General features: G+C 43.8%; 2 protein-coding genes across 2 annotated transcripts in view; both read right to left on the minus strand.

Moving 5' to 3' along the window:
- Nucleotides 1–7,439, minus strand: part of LOC308590310 (uncharacterized protein) — a 31,258-nt gene extending 23,819 nt beyond the window's left edge. Inside the window, exon 1 of the mRNA XM_081200245.1 lies at nucleotides 7,349–7,439. The gene's annotated coding sequence lies outside the window, so the exon portion shown is untranslated. The remainder of the gene's footprint in view (nucleotides 1–7,348) is intronic.
- LOC308590295 (uncharacterized protein) overlaps nucleotides 1–8,050 on the minus strand; it is a 155,099-nt gene that overhangs the window by 91,869 nt on the left and 55,180 nt on the right. The gene's annotated exons all lie outside the window — the stretch shown is intronic.

Consider the following 8,050-nt stretch of genomic DNA (forward strand, 5'->3'; position numbering starts at 1 on the left):
CCCTGAAGGGATCCCTCTATACTGCTTCGCAATTTCTTCGGAGGCTAAGCGTAGGGCCTTTACCTGTGCCCGTCTCAACTGTTTTTCTACAGCAGTTCTGTCGGGTCGTTATTCCAGAGTTCCCATTGCAAATAGAACATGCTCTTGTAATGACACGGCCCTGGAGACTATGGACCATGTAATGCTCTTCTGTCCCAACTGGACAGATGAAAGATCTCGGTTTTTAACCCCCCTAGTGAATAAGCTTCATCTCCCAATCCAGCCTTGGATAGTGTCCCTCTTTCTGCAGGATTCTGATTGTTGGATTACCGAGATGACAGCAAACTTCCTGCTTAGTGTGATGAAGAGGAAAGCGGCACCAACGTCTTCTTTAACACCACAGCTGCAGTTGATACGCCGCACAACCGAACGAAGTCCCAAGTAGCCTTATTGTACAAGGACAATCAAACTAGGACATATCTGAGAAGCTGAAGGACCCTTTAACGGTCCTCCTCCAGCCTCAGCAGTTGTTTTTTTATTTGTTTGTTTGTTAAAGTAATCGCCCAGGACGATATCTACCTTTACCTCCCCACCCCTATTTTATGTTGTTATCTCAATGTATATTATGCTATGGCCACACGGCTAATGCAATAAATAAAGATTTATTATTATAATGTCCCTCTTAATATCCTTCTCCCTCATAATGTCCCTCTTAATATCCTTCTCCCTCATAATAATGTCCCTCTTAATATCCTTCTCCCTCATAATAATCTCCCTCTTAATCTCCTTCTCCCTCACAATCATGTCCCTCTTAATATCCTTCTCCCTCACAATCATGTCCCTCTTAATATCCTTCTCCCTCATAATAATGTCCCTCCTAATATCCTTCTCCCTCATAATAATCTCCCTCTTAATCTCCTTCTCCCTCACAATCATGTCCCTCTTAATATCCTTCTCCCTCATAATAATCTCCCTCTTAATATCCTTCTCCCTCATAATCATGTCCCTCTTAATATCCTTCTCCCTCACCATCATCTCCCTCTTAATATCCTTCTCCCTCATAATAATGTCCCTCTTAATATCCTTCTCCCTCATAATAATGTCCCTCCTAATATCCTTCTCCCTCATAATAATCTCCCTCTTAATCTCCTTCTCCCTCACAATCATGTCCCTCTTAATATCCTTCTCCCTCACAATCATCTCCCTCTTAATCTCCTTCTCCCTCACAATCATGTCCCTCTTAATATCCTTCTCCCTCATAATAATCTCCCTCTTAATCTCCTTCTCCCTCACAATCATGTCCCTCTTAATATCCTTCTCCCTCACAATCATGTCCCTCTTAATATCCTTCTCCCTCATAATAATGTCCCTCTTAATATCCTTCTCCCTCATAATAATCTCCCTCTTAATCTCCTTCTCCCTCACAATCATGTCCCTCTTAATATCCTTCTCCCTCACAATCATGTCCCTCTTAATATCCTTCTCCCTCATAATAATGTCCCTCCTAATATCCTTCTCCCTCATAATAATATCCCTCTTAATCTCCTTCTCCCTCACAATCATGTCCCTCTTAATATCCTTCTCCCTCATAATAATCTTCCTCTTAATATCCTTCTCCCTCATAATCATGTCCCTCTTAATATCCTTCTCCCTCACAATCATCTCCCTCTTAATCTCCTTCTCCCTCACCATCATGTCCCTCTTAATATCCTTCTCCCTCATAATAATGTCCCTCTTAATATCCTTCTCCCTCATAATAATGTCCCTCCTAATATCCTTCTCCCTCATAATAATGTCCCTCTTAATCTCCTTCTCCCTCATAATAATGTCCCTCTTAATATCCTTCTCCCTCACAATCATGTCCCTCTTAATATCCTTCTCCCTCATAATAATCTCCCTCTTAATATCCTTCTCCCTCATAATAATGTCCCTCTTAATCTCTTTCTCCCTCACAATCATGTCCCTCTTAATATCCTTCTCCCTCATAATAATATCCCCCTTAATATCCTTCTCCCTCACAATCATGTCCCTCCGAATGTCCTTCTCCCTCATAATAATGCCCCTCTTAATATACTTCTCCCTCACAATCATGTCCCTCCGAATGTCCTTCTCCCTCATAATAATGTCCCTCTTAATATCCTTCTCCCTCACAATCATGTCCCTCCGAATGTCCTTCTCCCTCATAATAATGTCCCTCTTAATCTCCTTCTCCCTCACAATCATGTCCCTCCGAATGTCCTTCTCCCTCATAATAATGTCCCTCTTAATATACTTCTCCCTCACAATCATGTCCCTCTTAATGTCCTTCTCCCTCATAATTATGTCCCTCTTAATATCCTTCTCCCTCACAATCATGTCCCTCTTAATGTCCTTCTCCCTCATAATAATGTCCCTCTTAATATCCTTCTCCCTCACAATCATGTCCCTCTTAATATCCTTCTCCCTCACAATCATGTCCCTCCTAATATCCTTCTCCCTCACAATCATGTCCCTCTTAATCTCCTTCTCCCTCACAATCATGTCCCTCCGAATGTCCTTCTCCCTCACAATAATCTCCCTCTTAATGTCCTTCTCCCTCATAATAATGTCTCTCTTAATATACTTCTCCCTCACAATCATGTCCCTCTTAATATCCTTCTCCCTCACAATCATGTCCCTCTTAATGTCCTTCTCCCTCATAATTATGTCCCTCTTAATATCCTTCTCCCTCACAATCATGTCCCTCTTAATATCCTTCTCCCTCACAATCATGTCCCTCTTAATGTCCTTCTCCCTCATAATTATGTCCCTCTTAATATACTTCTCCCTCACAATCATGTCCCTCTTAATATACTTCTCCCTCATAATAATGTCCCTCTTAATATCCTTCTCCCTCACAATCATGTCCCTCTTAATATCCTTCTCCCTTACAATCATGTCCCTCCGAAGGTCCTTCTCCCTCATAATAATGTCCCTCTTAATATCCTTCTCCCTCATAATAATGTCCCTCTTAATATCCTTCTCTCTCATAATAATGTCCCTCTTAATATCCTTCTCCCTCATAATAATGTCCCTACTAATATCCTTCTCCCTCATAATAATGTCCCTCTTAATATCCTTCTCCCTCACAATAATGTCCCTCTTAATATCCTTCTCCCTCATAATAATGTCCCTCTTAATATCCTTCTCCCTCATAATAATGTCCCTCTTAATATCCTTCTCCCTCATAATCATGTCCCTCCGAATGTCCTTCTCCCTCATAATAATGTCCCTCTTAATATACTTCTCCCTCATAATTATGTCCCTCTTAATGTCCTTCTCCCTCATAATAATGTCTCTCTTAATATCCTTCTCCCTCACAATCATGTCCCTCTTAATATCCTTCTCCCTCACAATCATGTCCCTCCTAATATCCTTCTCCCTCACAATCATGTCCCTCTTAATCTCCTTCTCCCTCACAATCATGTCCCTCCGAATGTCCTTCTCCCTCACAATAATCTCCCTCTTAATGTCCTTCTCCCTCATAATAATGTCTCTCTTAATATACTTCTCCCTCACAATCATGTCCCTCTTAATATCCTTCTCCCTCACAATCATGTCCCTCTTAATGTCCTTCTCCCTCATAATTATGTCCCTCTTAATATCCTTCTCCCTCACAATCATGTCCCTCTTAATATCCTTCTCCCTCACAATCATGTCCCTCTTAATGTCCTTCTCCCTCATAATTATGTCCCTCTTAATATACTTCTCCCTCACAATCATGTCCCTCTTAATATACTTCTCCCTCATAATAATGTCCCTCTTAATATCCTTCTCCCTCACAATCATGTCCCTCTTAATATCCTTCTCCCTCACAATCATGTCCCTCCGAAGGTCCTTCTCCCTCATAATAATGTCCCTCTTAATATCCTTCTCCCTCATAATAATGTCCCTCTTAATATCCTTCTCCCTCACAATCATGTCCCTCTTAATATCCTTCTCCCTCACAATCATGTCCCTCTTAATGTCCTTCTCCCTCACAATCATGTCCCTCTTAATATCCTTCTCCCTCACAATAATGTCCCTCTTAATATCCTTCTCCCTCATAATAATGTCCCTCTTAATATCCTTCTCCCTCATAATAATGTCCCTCTTAATATCCTTCTCCCTCATAATAACGTCCCTCTTAATATTCTTCTCCCTCATAATAACGTCCCTCTTAATATCCTTCTCCCTCATAATAACGTCCCTCTTAATATTCTTCTCCCTCATAATAATGTCCCTCTTAATATCCTTCTCCCTCATAATAATGTCCCTCTTAATATCCTTCTCCCTCACAATAATTTCCCTCTTAATATCCTTCTCCCTCACAATCATGTCCCTCTTAATATCCTTCTCCCTCACAATAATTTCCCTCTTAATATCCTTCTCCCTCACAATCATGTCCCTCTTAATATCCTTCTCCCTCACAATAATGTCCCTCTTAATATCCTTCTCCCTCATAATAACGTCCCTCTTAATATTCTTCTCCCTCATAATAATGTCCCTCTTAATATCCTTCTCCCTCATAATAATGTCCCTCTTAATATCCTTCTCCCTCATAATAACGTCCCTCTTAATATTCTTCTCCCTCACAATAATGTCCCTCTTAATATCCTTCTCCCTCATAATAATGTCCCTCTTAATATCCTTCTCCCTCATAATAACGTCCCTCTTAATATTCTTCTCCCTCACAATAATGTCCCTCTTAATATCCTTCTCCCTCATAATAATGTCCCTCTTAATATACTTCTCCCTCATAATAATGTCCCTCTTAATATACTTCTCCCTCACAATCATGTCCCTCTTAATATCCTTCTCCCTCACAATAATGTCCCTCTTAATATTCTTCTCCCTCACAATAATGTCCCTCTTAATATCCTTCTCCCTCATAATAACGTCCCTCTTAATATTCTTCTCCCTCACAATAATGTCCCTCTTAATATCCTTCTCCCTCATAATGTCCCTCTTAATATCCTTCTCCCTCATAATAATATCCCTCTTAATGTCCTTCTCCCTCACAATCATGTCCCTCTTAATGTCCTTCTCCCTCACAATCATGTCCCTCTTAATCTCCTTCTCCCTCACAATCATGTCCCTCTTAATATCCTTCTCCCTCACAATAATGTCCCTCTTAATATTCTTCTCCCTCACAATAATGTCCCTCTTAATATCCTTCTCCCTCATAATAATGTCCCTCTTAATATCCTTCTCCCTCATAATAACGTCCCTCTTAATATTCTTCTCCCTCACAATAATGTCCCTCTTAATATCCTTCTCCCTCACAATCATGTCCCTCTTAATGTCCTTCTCCCTCACAATCATGTCCCTCTTAATCTCCTTCTCCCTCACAATAATGTCCCTCTTAATATCCTTCTCCCTCACAATAATGTCCCTCTTAATCTCCTTCTCCCTCACAATAATGTCCCTCTTAATATCCTTCTCCCTCATAATAATGTCCCTCTTAATATCCTTCTCCCTCACAATCATGTCCCTCTTAATATCCTTCTCCCTCATAATAATCTCCCTCTTAATCTCCTTCTCCCTCACAATCATGTCCCTCTTAATATACTTCTCCCTCACAATAATGTCCCTCTTAATATACTTCTCCCTCATAATAATGTCCCTCTTAATATCCTTCTCCCTCATAATAATGTCCCTCTTAATATCCTTCTCCCTCACAATAATGTCCCTCTTAATATAATTCTCCCACATAATAATGTCCCTCTTAATATCCTTCTCCCTCATAATAATGTCCCTCTTAATATCCTTCTCCCTCCTAATAATGTCCCTCTTAATATCCTTCTCCCTCATAATAATGTCCCTCTTAATATCCTTCTCCCTCACAATAATGTCCCTCTTAATATAATTCTCCCACATAATAATGTCCCTCTTAATATCCTTCTCCCTCATAATAATGTCCCTCTTAATATCCTTCTCCCTCACAATCATGTCCCTCTTAATGTCCTTCTCCCTCACAATCATGTCCCTCTTAATGTCCTTCTCCCTCACAATCATGTCCCTCTTAATATCCTTCTCCCTCACAATCATGTCCCTCTTAATGTCCTTCTCCCTCACAATCATGTCCCTCTTAATGTCCTTCTCCCTCACAATCATGTCCCTCTTAATATCCTTCTCCCTCACAATCATGTCCCTCTTAATGTCCTTCTCCCTCACAATCATGTCCCTCTTAATGTCCTTCTCCCTCACAATCATGTCCCTCTTAATATCCTTCTCCCTCACAATCATGTCCCTCTTAATGTCCTTCTCCCTCACAATCATGTCCCTCTTAATATCCTTCTCCCTCACAATCATGTCCCTCTTAATGTCCTTCTCCCTCACAATCATGTCCCTCTTAATGTCCTTCTCCCTCATAATTATGTCCCTCTTAATATCCTTCTCCCTCATAATAATGTCCCTCTTAATATCCTTCTCCCTCATAATAATGTCCCTCTTAATATCCTTCTCCTTCACAATTATGTCCCTCTTAATATCCTTCTCCCTCATAATAATGTCCCTCTTAATGTCCTTCTCCCTCACAATCATGTCCCTCTTAATATCCTTCTCCCTCACAATCATGTCCCTCTTAATATCCTTCTCCCTCATAATAATGTCCCTCTTAATATCCTTCTCCCTCATAATAATGTCCCTCTTAATATCCTTCTCCCTCATAATAATGTCCCTCTTAATATCCTTCTCCTTCACAATTATGTCCCTCTTAATATCCTTCTCCCTCATAATAATGTCCCTCTTAATGTCCTTCTCCCTCACAATCATGTCCCTCTTAATATCCTTCTCCCTCACAATCATGTCCCTCTTAATATCCTTCTCCCTCATAATAATGTCCCTCTTAATATCCTTCTCCCTCATAATAATGTCCCTCTTAATATCCTTCTCCCTCACAATCATGTCCCTCTTAATATCCTTCTCCCTCACAATCATGTCCCTCTTAATGTCCTTCTCCCTCACAATCATGTCCCTCTTAATGTCCTTCTCCCTCATAATTATGTCCCTCTTAATATCCTTCTCCCTCATAATAATGTCCCTCTTAATATCCTTCTCCCTCACAATAATGTCCCTCTTAATATCCTTCTCCTTCACAATTATGTCCCTCTTAATATCCTTCTCCCTCATAATAATGTCCCTCTTAATCTCCTTCTCCCTCACAATCATGTCCCTCTTAATCTCCTTCTCCCTCACAATCATCTCCCTCCGAAGGTCCTTCTCCCTCCTCGCTCTCTTCCAGTCCCACCTCCCTGGCCAGGGCCTGAGGTCCCTCTGGCTCCCTCCCGGACCCCCCAGACTCTCTTCCCTCCCCTTCCCGCCTCCCGGGGCAGGGAGTTCCCCAGGCTTCCCCAGAGAGGAGACCCACCAGAGCCCGGCAGGCGAAGGCGAGGCCGGAAGGGACGTCAGAGGGGAGGAGGAGCAGCCCGCCTTCCTTTCCTCTCCTCTCTAGGAAGCCAGCTCGGCGCCCCTTAACCCTTCTCTCTCCCGGCGCCGCGCAGGCGCAGAGCTGCTCCATCCGGGGCCTGGCGAGCTGCTCCCTCCGAGGGGAAGAGGCCGCACTTGGGCCCGCAATGGGGGAGAGGGGGGTCTTGGGGGGGCAGAGGGGGTGTCTCTCTTGGGGGCTGCGGGGCAGTGAGCCCTGTCCCAGCAAGAGGGGGTCCGGGGGGGGTCCGGGAGGAAGGAGCACTGGGCGCGTGTGCGTGGGAAGGGGGAACCCGTGTCCCGGAGGAGGAGCCCCTCTCTCTGCCTGGGGCTGCGAAGGGGAGCGGGGAGCCTTCCAGGGGGGGCGCAGGGGCCAGATGGGGGACCCGGGGGTGTCTCTCTTGGGGGCTGCGGGGCAGAGCCGTGTCCCAGCAAGAGGGGGTCCGGGGGGGGGGCTGGGAGGGTGCGGGGCCCCCGGGCCGAGAGGAGGGCCGTGTGCGTGGGAAGGGGGAACCCGTGTCCCGGAGGAGGAGCCCCTCTCTCTGCCTGGGGCTGCGGGGGAGAGCCATGTCTCTGGCCCCTGGAGCCCCTGGAGAGAAAAGGGGGCTGGAAATGCCACGGACAACGAAATCACTCAGCGCCCCTT

This window comes from Podarcis bocagei, assembly GCF_964188305.1.
Source record: "Podarcis bocagei genome assembly, chromosome: 7".
NCBI classification, from domain to species: Eukaryota; Metazoa; Chordata; class Lepidosauria; order Squamata; family Lacertidae; genus Podarcis; species Podarcis bocagei.